Source organism: Antechinus flavipes, chromosome 1, assembly GCF_016432865.1.
Source record: "Antechinus flavipes isolate AdamAnt ecotype Samford, QLD, Australia chromosome 1, AdamAnt_v2, whole genome shotgun sequence".
Classification (NCBI taxonomy): Eukaryota; Metazoa; Chordata; class Mammalia; order Dasyuromorphia; family Dasyuridae; genus Antechinus; species Antechinus flavipes.
In genome coordinates, this window is record NC_067398.1 from 155075296 (window position 1) to 155088574 (window position 13279).

The window sequence follows — 13279 nt, forward strand, 5'->3', positions numbered from 1 at the left end:
ACTGCAACATGAACTGAATAGAGCCTGTGCAAATCTGTCCTTCTAATTCTGGATATGTATGACTCAATGCTCTTGGATTTGTGTTTTGAAATGATAAAGGAGCCCCTCTTTTATTGGAACAATGAGCAGGAAGAATTGATGACTCAGTTCACTTTTATAAAGAGAATTATTTACCTTTCACCATTTAGGTAGCAACATGTAACTGAGACTTCCAGTGAGGGAGAGGAGAAGTCTGACCCTTCTCAATCCCATCCACACAGTGATCTCTCCCAACTGAAAGCCAGAGTAAGGAACTTAACTAAATGAGTTTTCCGCTGGATTCCTGAATGCTTCTTCTGCTTTGTGTTTCTGTTGCTGAGTAGATGACTGTACAATGATCTGAAGATGAGGTGTTTTAAGTTTCGGAAGAAAAGTCTTGGGTTCATTGATTAAAGTTGACTGAAGGGGAATTACTTCAATGGAGAAAATAATCACTGGCAGAAGGATTAACCCAAGTTTTGTACTGGATTGTTAGAACACATGGATTCCTAGAGTTACTTAGACAGTGCAGGGCCAAGGTGAATACTTATTTGGCAATCCTATAAACTTCTTCATGTTTCAATGTTTATGACTCAACCCCCTAAAAGACTGAGACAGTGGTTATCAGCTAATGATTAATTAAGTCTTGCCAATATGAATTGTAAGCCTTCAAATACAGTATTTATTTTGTATGAAGGAAATAGATGTATCCTATACAGGGTTCATGTACAGTATAACTTTCTACTCCTTCTTTTGGGGAAATCAAAGACATTAGTCAAAAACCTATTCTATAAGTAATTCCTCCCTGGGGCATCAGAATAGTATGATGTAAGGGGTCAAATTTTGTGTGAGAAAAAGAATTCTAACCTTTCTTTTTAGAGGCCCTGCTCACCTAGGACTAAATTTGGTCTGAAACATGAGTGGGGATATTATTATTATTTATTATCCATGGCAATTTACTTAAGCTTTTATTATTCTTCTGAGCATGTATAAAGAATAAATACAAAAATAAAGAATAAAGAAGATAACGAAGAAAATGCTAAGCAAAGTTTGGCATGCATTCTAGATTTGAGAACAATAGATTTTTAAGGCTTCAGAGAAATAATTGACTAAATTTCATGGTCTAGAATTTGTCAGGGTAAGTGAGCCAGGAGATGCTGAAAAACAAAATTCTGAAGACACTAAGGAAAAGGGGAAGTTGTTTAAAAAGTCTGGCATGAATAAACAGGCAGTTTACAAATCCCTTTAGATTTTTTAAAAGATATGGACAAAAGATGGAAACAAGGGCAAGTTGTGAAAGATGCATCTGAAAGCATGGCATGGACATCTATGAACATTAGTTGTTTAATCAAAAAGTATTAAGCAAGCACTTATATTAGGCACTGGGGATACAAATACAAAAATGAAACTATCTCTTTTCTTAAGGACATATTCTTAAATCTCTTCACTACATTCAAAGACTATTTCATTTCATTTTTCTTCCTTTCTTAAAAGAAAGGATTTTCTTCCTTTCTTTTTGCCTTTCTCTTTTGTTCTTTCTTCTTTTCTTTCCTTCCTTCCTTTCTTCCCTCCTTCCCTCCTTCCTCTTCCTTCCTTCCTTCCTTCCTTTTTTCCTTCCTTCTTTCCTTCCTCCCCCCCCCCTCTCTCTCTCTGTCTTTCTCTCTCTCTCTCTCTCTTTCTTCTTTCTGTGTCTGTATCCCCTTGGTCTACCCAAGAGCCTGCCAAATATTAGGAGCTTAATAAATGCTTATTAGCTGACTGATTGGTTTTACTTATATTGAATAAAAGTAGAAAATTTTTAAAAAAGGATAAAGAAATAACTGTTTCTCTTTTATATTAATAAAGTTACTGAATTAGGACCAACGTTTTTCCCCTTTCCCCTTTTCTATTTTCTCATTCAGAAATTAGTCCCTGTAGGTTATTCAAGCAGCCTTTGAAGTGCAGAACTGATAATAAAAGGGAAAATGCAGATCTGTTAAAAAAAAATCTGTAAAGAAACTTTAGTTTGGATGAACCAAATGGATTCCAGCCCATTGTGTTTTTACTCATACAAGTCAGGGGAAAAGTAGATTTTTCCCTTTTGTCTAGATTACCTAGCTGAGGTGGTATGTGTATAGATAAGTCTCTTTGAAGGATACAGAGTGATCAGTCAAATCCCCTATCCCTTTATTAGAATAAGACCGCCTCTCATTATAATATCTATTCTTCTCATTACTTTTTAACCAATCAAAATTGATTGCCACCCTACTGAAACACCCATTTTTTAAAGGGCATATAAGCATTGAGTGGGTTCCCTGAGGGGTTTTTGACTTTCTAGAGTGCCCTTGTTCTTTTTATAAATCATATGCTATCATGATGAAACTATATCTTTCAACCTTTTTATGCATCACAGGATTACTGCTTAGGATAAATGGAATGATATCAGATAAGAAAGAGAAGAAACATCTCAAGTGTCATTTTGATTTTTTTGTTTTTTCTGCCAAGGAGAATGATCTTTGATTTGGAAAGGGCAGAACAGAAAAAGACGATTTGAAACTCGAGGTCAGAATGTAGATAATGAAAAAGCACTCACTTGTCTTTGATACAGCTACTTCTCCACCTCTTTCCCAGTGACCTTCTCGTACTGGCTATGTCTCCATTCCTATAGCCTCCTTCTCCTCCAATTGATGAGATCTTCCCTAGAACTTCCATTAGAGGAAGTTCCCACTCCAAAGATAATCACTTCTAACTTGGTTCAGCCTATGACTTCCTGGACTACCTTTCTACCTGGTCCTACTCCAACCTGCCATCTCTCTTCCTTTGATTTTTAGGTCTCTTTTATGTATTATCCTGGAGCAGTGGATAGAAAGCTGGAAGATTCATCTTCCTGAATTCAAATCTGCCTTCAGATACTTAGTAGCTGTGTGAGTCTGGCCAAGTCATTTAACCCTTTTTGCCTCAGTTTCCTTATCTGTAAAATGAACTGCATAAGAAAATGGCGAATTCTCCAGATCTCTGTCAAGACAACCCCAAATGAGCAGCTAGGTGGTACAGGGGATAGAGCATCAGCCCTGAAGTCAGGAGGACCTGAGTTCAAATCTGGTCTCAGACACTTAATACTTCCTGGCTGTGTGACCCTGGGCAAGTCACTTAACCCCAATTGCCTCAACAACAATAACAACAACAACAAAAAGACAACCCCAAATGGGGTCATGAAGAATCAGTCACAAGAAAAATTTGTCATCTTACTCTTTTATAATGTAAGTTTCTTGAGAACATTTCTTTTTGCTTAATTTGTATCCTAGCACTTAACAGAGTGGCTGGCAAATAGTACTTAATGATCAGATATTCAACCTGAACTATCCATTGCCCAGAGCCCCAGTTTCAGTGTTTGGAAAGAGACCACACAACATATAGAGATAGCATTATTCTTACCTTGCCCATAATATGTTCTTGATGTTGTTTCTCTTTTATTTTTCCCCAATGAGGACCAAAGAGATTGAGGAATGATGTCTTGACTCCTTTGTGAATTGGATTTAAATGAGTCAGAGTTGCAAAGTCATCAGACTCCCTCTGTCTTCCAGAGTAATTGGAAGTCTAGTGGTAAGAGAAAAGTCAGGATGACTGGCATTGGCCCAGGATACAGTTGGTGACCTTGGTATACCTTGGTATTTTTCATGCCTGACTAAATTCTAAGTCCTTGACAGAGCCTGCTTCAGCCACCTTCATGGCTGTTGAAACAAATTATTCTCATTTGTCCATTTTGCCTGGAGGGAAATGTTCCCATGCTTGGGAAGGAAATGCACCAACTCACTGACAGGTTTGAGGCTGTGTTCCCCTCAATCTGGTTTAGCCCCTCTGCCAAGATGGTTTGCCAGAGTATAGCCACTGGTCATCTGTAGCTTCTTAGAGCCACAGGTCCTCACCTAGATGAATCAGGTAGAAAAGAAAGGAGAAATAAGTACTTACTGGCTTAAACTCCACTCATATTCTCAAGTGAGGACAGATTTCTTTAGAATACTTTTTTGCCAGGTAGTGCTAGCAAGTAATTAACTAAGAATTTTTTTTATTAGTAACAGCAAGCTTATGTGATAATCAACTATGATAGACTTAGCTCTTCTCAGAAATACAGTGATCCACTGCAATTACAATAGACTTGGGATGGACAATGCCATCTACCTTCAGAAAACTATGGAGACAAGGTGGATCAAAGCATAGTCTTTTCACCTTTTTGCTGTTGTTTTTGTTTCCTTTTTTTTTCTTGTTTGTTTTTTCCCCTTATGATCTGATTTTTCTTGCACAACATGATGAATATGGAAATAACTTTAAAAGGATTGCACATGTATAACTTATATCAGATTGCTTGCTGTTTTGGGGAGGGGAACACAAGATCTTATAGAAATGAATGTCAAATTTTTAAGGAGGAACAAGGGAAAAAGAGAGAGAATAGAACAAATGGATGGAAATTATAGTTAGCAATAGTAATTGTGAAAATAATTTTGGAGTTTCTCAGATGAAAACCTTATTTTTCAAATGCATAGGAAACAGAGTCAAATTTATTTTAAAAAAAAAAAAGCCATTCCCCAAATGATAAATAAAGATAAGATCTATGCCCAAAGAATTTTTTTAAATAACTTTTTATTGATAGAACCCCATGCCAGGGTAATTTTTTTTTACAGCATTATCCCTTACATTCACTTCTGTTCCGATTTTTCCCCTCCCTCCCTCCACCCCCTCCCCTAGAGGGCAAGCAGTCCTTTACATAGGTTACAGTATATCCTAGATATAATATATGTGTGCAGAACTGAACAGTTTTCTTGTTGCACAGAGAGAATTGAATTCAGAAGGTAGAAATAACCCGGGAAGAAAAACAAAAATGCAAACAGTTTATATTCATTTCCCAGTGTTCTTTCTCTGGGTGTAGCTGCTTCTGTCTATCTTTGATCTGAATTAACTCTCTTTATCGAAGAGATCCACTTCCATCAGAACATATCCTCAAACAGTATCGTTGTTGAGGTATATAATGATCTCCTGGTTCTGCTCGTTTCACTTAGCATTAGTTCATGTAAGTCTCGCCAGTTCTCTCTGTATTCATCCTGCTGGTCATTCCTTACAGAACAATAATATTCCATAACATTCATATACCACAATTTAGTCAACCATTCTCCAATTGATGTATGCCCAAAGAATTATAAAATCATGTGTATCCTTTGACCTAACAATACCACTACTAAGCATGAATCCCAAATGAAATTGTATTTTTAAAAAAGGAAAAGGACCTATGTGTACAAAAATATTTATAACATCTCTTGTCTCAGGACAAAGAATTGGATATTGAGGCAATGCCCATCAATTGGAGGATGACTGGGTAACTCATGATATGTGATTATGATGGAATACTATTGTTTTATGTGAAATGATGAGCATCAAAAAGTTATCAAACTGTGCATACCCTTTGATCCAGCAGTGCTACTACTGGCTTATATCCCAAAGAAATCTTAAAGAAGGGAAAGGGACCTGTATGTGCATGAATGTTTGTGGCAGCCCTCTTTGTAGTGGGAAGGAACTGGAAACTGAGTGGATGCCCATCAGTTGGAGAATGGCTGAATAAATTATGATATATGAATGTTATGGAATATTATTGTTCGGTAAGAAATGACCAGCAGGAGGATTTCAGAAAGTCCTGGAGAGACTTACACAAACTGATACTGAGTGAAATGAGCAGGGCCGGGAGATCATTATATACTTCAACAATAATACTGTATGATCGATTCTGATGGACGTGGCCATCTTCAACAATGAGATGAACCAAATCAGTTCTAGTTGTTCAATAACGAAGAAAACCAGCTAAAAGACCTATGCGAAATGAATATGAACCACAACATAGCATTTCCACTCCCTCTATTTTTATCTATTTGCATTTTTGATTTCCTTCTCAGGTTATTTTTAATCTTGTTTCTAAGTATGATTTTTCTTGTGCAGCAAAATAACTGTATGGACATGTATGTATATTATATTTAACATATACTTTTAAAAATATTTTATTTTATTTAATAATGACTTTATGTTGACAGAATCCATGCCAGGGTAATTTTTTTACAATATTATTCCTTGCACTCGCTTCTGTTCCGATTTTTCCTCTCCCTCCCCCCCCCCCCCAGATGGCAAGAGTCCTATATATAACATATACTTTAACATATTTAACATGTATGGGTCTACCTGACATCTGGAGGGGTGAAAGAGGGGAAAAGTTGGAACAGAAGGTTTTGCAAGTGTCAATGCTGAAAAATTACCCATGCATATATCTTGTAAATAAAAAAACTATAATAAAAAATAAATAAATAAAATAAAAAAAGAAGTGATGAGCATTAAACTCTTAGAAAAACCTGAAAAGTCCTTCATGAGTTCATGCACAGTGAAATGTACTGTATACAAAGTAATAGCAACATTGTGGGATGATCAGCTGTGGGTGACTTTGCTATTCTCAGCAATACAGTGATCCAAGATTACTCTGAAGGACTTATGATCAAAAATACTATCCATACTCAGAGAAAGAACTGATTGTGTCTGAATACAGATCAAAACATACTTTAAAAAACCAACAACTTTATTTTTATTGAGGATTTTTTTTTTTGAGAAAGGGGAAGGAATCTGTGTTTTCTTTCACAATATGATCTTTATGGAAATGTTTTGCATGAGCCTTCTCAGTGAGGGGTTAGAGAGAAAGCGAGAGACTCTGAAACTTAAAGTTTTAAAAACAAATGTTAAAAAAAATTTTACATGTACCTGGGAAAAATAAAATAATAAAAAGGTAAAAAAGGAAATCAATGTTAAAAACTATCTTTCCATGTATTTGGAAAGATAGAATACTATTGAGATAAATAAAAGACTGAATAAATGAAATTCCTATTAGTTTTGTCCTTTTGGAGTCCTATCTTTTGCTTCTGGGATTTCTAGGCGGGAATTTTTGCCCAGAGTAGGGGTTTTGTTTCTGTTTTTGTTTCAACAATAGCACTGAGTCATGTAGAAGGCCAACTCCTCTTTACTTTGTTACTGATACTGTCCTAACACCCACCTTCCCCTCCTTAAAAACAGCACATAACATATCCAAGGCCAAAAAAGAGATTGTCTCCTGGTATAACCCTTTCTGATCCAGGACATGTATTCAGGGATGCACCAGGAATGGAAAGGAGAAATACCACTGGTTTGGAATGGTGGAACAAGAGCTGCTGTTACTAATGTGTTAATTTGGCCAAGTCATTCAAATCTCTGGGACTCAATTTCTTCATCTCTCGAGGAAGGAACTTGGATTGCATTATCTCTAAGATTCCTTTCAGCACTATATCTTTGATATTTTAAGAATTATTTGGAGGTTATCTCTTAACTGACACAAGCCAGAAATAAATGGCAATTACTGTGTGTATCATATTATAAGAAACCTAATGAGCTATGTTGGGCAGCTAGGTAGTATAGTATGTAGAGTGCCAGGCCTGGAATCAGAAAAACTCATTTTCTTGAGTTCAAATCTGGTCTCAGAAACTTATTTGGTGTGTGACCCTAGACAAGTCACTTAACACTATTTACCTCAGTTTCCTCACCTGTAGATTGAGAAGGAAATAGCAAACCCCCTCAGTATCTTTGCCACGGAAACCTCAAATGGGGTCTTGAAGAGATATATATGATTAAATTGATGCTATAACAACATTAAAAACAGATGACATTAGAGAAGTAACTTTCACTCAGTGATCTTCATTTATAAAATGGAAGAGTTCGATTAGATGACCTCTGAGGTTTCTTACAGCTCTCGTATCTTAGGATTTGTTTACCTGGAGATACCATATTTAGGACAAGTCCCTTGGATGGGCTAGTCCCCTGCCTCTGATGAGATGAATAGCCAAAAAAGAAAAAAAATTCAATAAGTAGACATAAAGTTCAGTGAAACAATCTGATTTGTATTTTAGATTCTATTAGTGAGTCTTATAAATTATAAAATCTCATTATCATATGACTCTATAGTAATGTTGTTTGTACTGGAATGCTGGGGGAAGAAATTGTTTTTGCTTTTCTTTGTATTCCCAGGAGCTTAGCACAGCAACCAGCACATAGTAAGCACTTAATAAGTGCTTGATTCCTGACTGACTTATCTGAATGGGTATAAAACAAATCATTCACATTTGACCCTAAAGCTTCACAAGAATAATTCACATTCATTCTGACAGGCTGAATAATATGATAATGCACTATTAGGGTTAAAAAAAATTCAGTTTCCATCCTTAGATATAAAATGGGAATAATTATAATGGCATAATAGAATACAATGTAGGGAACATTAAAAATTTCAAAATACTTTTATAACCTCATATCATCCTCATAAAGACCCAAACAGGTGGGTTTCCTCTGCTATAGATACTTACAGGCTATGTAACTTTGAATGTCACTTAACCTCTTTCAACCTCAGTTTCTTTATTTGTAAAGGAGGGATAATAAAAGCACCTACTTCCCACAGTTGTTGAGAGAATCAAATGAGATAACATATGTAACGCATTTTTCAAACCTTGAAGTGTTATATAAATGCTAGGTATCATTACTTTGAGAGGCAAAGAAACTGAGCAGAGACAGATTAAATCACTTGTCTATTGTCCTCCTTATAGTAAGCTTGGGAAGCAGAGATTTGGACCTAAACCTTCTTAACACAAGGTCTAAAATTCTACCTACTTTGCCATATTGTTTGCTTATGCCCAAAGCCAATGATTCTTGCTTAACTAATCAGATAAAGTTATTGTATGGTTCAAATGAAATTATGCATGTGAAAACACTTTGGAAATCATAAAGCCCTATGCTTACATAAATTACATAAATATAAGATAATACATATTGTTTGGTGTTCATTTATTTCAGTCAAGTCTGATTTTTTGTGATTTCATTTGGGGTTTTACTGGCAAAGATACTGGAATTGTTTGCTGTTTCCTTCTCCTGATCATTTACAAAAAAGGAAACAGAGACAAAAGGAATTAAGTGATTTACTCAGGGTCACACAGCTAGTAAAATCTGAAGCCAGAATAAAACTCACAAAAATGAGTCTTCTTGACTCCAGATCCAGCACTTTATTCACCATGCTACCAGCTGGCCCTAATATATGTAAGTGCTGAGCAAACCTCAAAATGACATATGAATGATAGTTATACTTATCATCGTTATAGAAAAATCTTTCTTCTCATCTTGTTCAATGTAGTTCAGCTAGAAACAGCCTTGGATAAGCCATTATCTTGCTATTATTCTTTTATATTCTGTGTTCTTTGGATTATTGCACAAGTGGATAAAATAATTGCTTTTTGCAGTTGAATAAAAGTATTAGGATGAAAACTCATCTTCCGTGGGCACACTGAAAGTATCCTCAACTCTACTCCCCCAACAGACAAGATGATGGGAGCAATATTTCTCTTATCCTGTTCCCACATAATTTTCATTTATTCTTAGTTTCTATTTTAAAGCTTTTTGTTCCTGGTAATTTGGAGATTATGAATATTTGTTATGGTGACATCTATTATACATTGTATTTACTTAATGGTTTTTATGGTTCAGGTTATATTGGACAACCAATCAGCCTCAGTCTCAGATAATGGTCTGACTCCAGTCTGGTTTCTTGGTTGAGTTCTTCAGAATATTTTAAAGTCTGTATTTGTTGTATAAGGATTTGTGGTCTGTTCATCCATGACAGATAAGAAGTTTTTGATGATTTTAGCCATCAGGTCACATCTTGCTAGTGTAATGTGTCTCAGTCATGTCTACTTCAAGGATTGTCAAGGAGATAAAGATTCTGAAGGTGAATGTCTGCTGACCAGACAATTGTCTACAGCTTCTTCCTCCTCTTTGATCCCCAGGGAGGTTTGCTCTGACCTTGGGTACTAACAGAGGGGACTGCTGTGATTCATAATCTATTACCTTGCACCCTAAGAGATTGTAGAAAGAAGAGAAATTGCAGAATTTGGAAAGGGAAAAGCCTAGGCCAGCCCAGAAGAAGAATTCCGAAAGCAAATTAGACCCCAAAAGGAGTATGTACTGTTTGTCCTGAGACAGAGATGGAGTTGATGTGGTCAATTCACATACGAGACATGGGGCTGACTCCGTGCTGCTGAAACTAGATAGGATTATAGCTCAGATCCTGTGGGACCCTTTATGTTCTTTTTTTCCCTCCCTCCCTGTCTTCTGAGAGAACTGAACCGGGAGCCAGAAGTTTGTTTATCTTTCTGTGCTAAACATTTATTTTGTCTCTTAAGCTAACAATTGTGATGAAAGACTTTAACTACTAACATTGCTTGATCTATATGTATTGTTGGAATGCACAATGGTACAAATGGGAGAAGAAAGATTTCAAACTGCAGTGTATTGTCAGAGTATAATTTTGATGGGAGGCTTAAATTATTGAAGTATACTACTGATTTTTTAAATAACTTCCCCAGTGGGAGGAAAATACTTTCATGAGGAATCCTAAGACCAATTGAGTCAGCAATGGGACTAGGTGGGACAGTGCTAAGACAAGGCCTCCATCATCTTCCCTGAGGTCCCACCCTCGCTTAAGAAGTCTTTCCTCTATTGATTTTTCTTTAATTTATCCTCTGGTGGTATATAATTGTTTTCCTCTCCTCCAGTAGCCCAAGAACAGGGACTGACTTTTGTCTTTTTCCAGTGCTTAGTGCAACATGATAGGCATTTAATAAATGCTAGTTGATTGACTAACTTCCCAAGCTTGAATGCTAAGGAAAGCCCCTCCTCTGAGGAAGTTGCTGAAAAGAAAATGATCCCTCAAAAGGAGATACACTGACCGGCTCACAAAACATGAGGTGGGGATGAGAGTGACTGAAAGTCCTGCCTTCCACCATCACCATTGCTAGTCTAGGTATTCAGTAGGGCTAACTTTTTGCAGCCTGGTATGTTGCACAGTTTATACATTTTTTAAAAAAAAATATCATCTTCATTGATTATTGAATATAGTCTCCTTAAGGATAGCTTTTTTGTGATTTTTGTGCTATTCTAGTCTTAACTTGCCATCCTAGGCTATTCTGACTCTACAAATAAAATCAAATGACTCAGATAATTATTTGATGCTTCTTTGTCAACATATTGTTGGCAGAATTCACTTGGTCATGTTCATCATAATCATTATTGCTGGGAGAATAAAATAAGCATTTACATAGCACCTACTATGTACCAGGCACAGCACTTTCAGGTAGCATCTCCTGTTGTGCCAAGTGCTTTACAAATATTTTCTCATTTGATTTCCACAACAGTCCTGGCAGGGAGGTATTATTTTTAATCCCATTTTATAGTTGAGGAAACTGAGGCAGACAGTTTAAGTAACTTGCTCAGAGTCACACAATTGAATTTGAGGCTTGATTTGAAATCAAGTCTTCCTGATTCCAGATTTAATACTCTAGCTGTGTCATCATCATCATCATCATCTTTATAACTCCTATTGTCACAGCTCCTCGGGGCTGGTTCTTGAACAATCATGGAAGCATTTGGGGAGTACTTTTTCTTCCTTCTATAAGTTAGGAGGTTTGCACTTGGGACATGGTGAACTCCTGGACTCTCCTTCTGACAAGGACAGGGAAACCCTGTATTTCTCCCTTCCAGCCACCAAAATGACCCCCACCCTTTAGGTTTTTGTTTTTTTTTAGAAAAATGTACTTTTTCCCCCTGACCTTAAATGACTTTGAGAAAACAGAACATCCCACACTTGCAGAACTTAATGTGTAGGCTGCTGTTTCACATCCCCCAAATGCATCTATTATTCACTCCCTGGAGCTCAGCAGGGGGAGATCTTAGATCAGAATAATTATAAGAAAATGTAAATCAATGAATTAACTCCAGATACAGCTCTCTGGAGGGTGACCAGGATGGGCAAAGACACTGGAAACTATGGACACATAGGACTAGTGGAAGGACATGTGGATGTTGAGTCTGCGGAAGAGCAGATTTAGGAGATATAATCACTGTTTCCAGATATTTAAAGAGCTGTCATATGAGAGAGAGATTTAACCTTCCTTCCTGGTCCCAAAAGGCAAGTAGGAACAATGAGCAGAAATTACAGAGGGGCAGATTTTGGCTTAGCATAAGAAAAATATTCCTAACAAAAGGGAAATGGAAATTAATGGGTTTCTGGAGGGCTTCAAGCAGAGTCTGAACAATGATTCTAGGGAGATGTTGTACAGATATGCGTTAGATTAGATGACCTCTGAGTTCCTTTTTAACTCTGAGAATCCATGGGTCTTAATTCACTGAGAGGAACTCAAACTAAGAAAAGCATTCAACTGTACTTCATTGTAAAGTACTGAAAGACTGTATAAGCAATTTTTTTAAAAAGGAAACTACCTTTGAAAAGGCTTTTTGTTTTAGAAAGGACACATTTAATAGGCATCCTCTCCAGGATAATTGAGGATACTGAGGTTTCATCTCTTCATTCCTTGTTCAATTACCACAACCTGAGAATGCTTGGCAACAAGAATAGGAAAGTTCCTAGAAGTCTTTCCTTCAAGGAGAGTAGTAAATGGTTTCATTATTATCTTCCCTTAACATACTTCCTAAGAGCCTCTTTGGGAGAGTCCTGAAATTCCCCAGTGGAAAGTAGTTAAAGTAGTGTTCCTGGCCAACTAAGAAAAAAAAAATTAAGCCTTCATAACATTTTTAAAAATGTAAGTCTAGTTCAATTTTCTTAAAATGCTTTTTCAAATATATTTAAAAATAATAGCTGGAAAGCCCTTTTTGTAGTGGCAAGGAAATGGAAATTAAGCAGATGCCCATCAGCTGGGGAATGGCTGAATAAGTTTTGATATATGAATGTTATAGAATATTATTGTTCTATAAAAAATGATGAGCAGGCTGATTTCAGAAAAACCTGGAAAAATTTACATGAACTGGTGCTAAGTGAAGTGAGCAGAACCAAGAGAACATTGTACACAGTAACAAGATTATGTGATCATCAATTGTGATGGACTTTGCCCTTTTCACCCATGAGGTGATTCAAGGCAATTCCAATAGACTTGGGAAGGAAAGAGCCATCCACATTCAAGAGAGAGAACTATAGAGACTGAATATAGATCAAAGCATAGTATTTTCACCTTTTTGTTGTTGTCATTGTTTGTTTCCTTGTCTTTTTTTTTTCTCATTTTTTTTCCCTTTTGATGATTTTTCTTGCATAGCATGATAAATATGGAAATATGTTTAGAAGAATTGCACATATATCAGATTGTTTGCTGTCTTGGGGAAGGGGGAGGAAGGAGGA

General features: G+C 36.5%; 1 long non-coding RNA gene across 1 annotated transcript in view; it reads right to left on the reverse strand.

Moving 5' to 3' along the window:
• The window catches only part of LOC127550700 (uncharacterized), a 49584-nt gene extending 46052 nt beyond the window's left edge, over positions 1-3532 (reverse strand). Inside the window, exon 1 of the long non-coding RNA XR_007950933.1 lies at positions 3433-3532. This is a non-coding gene — a long non-coding RNA (uncharacterized LOC127550700). The remainder of the gene's footprint in view (positions 1-3432) is intronic.
• Positions 3533-13279: the final 9747 nt, after the last annotated feature.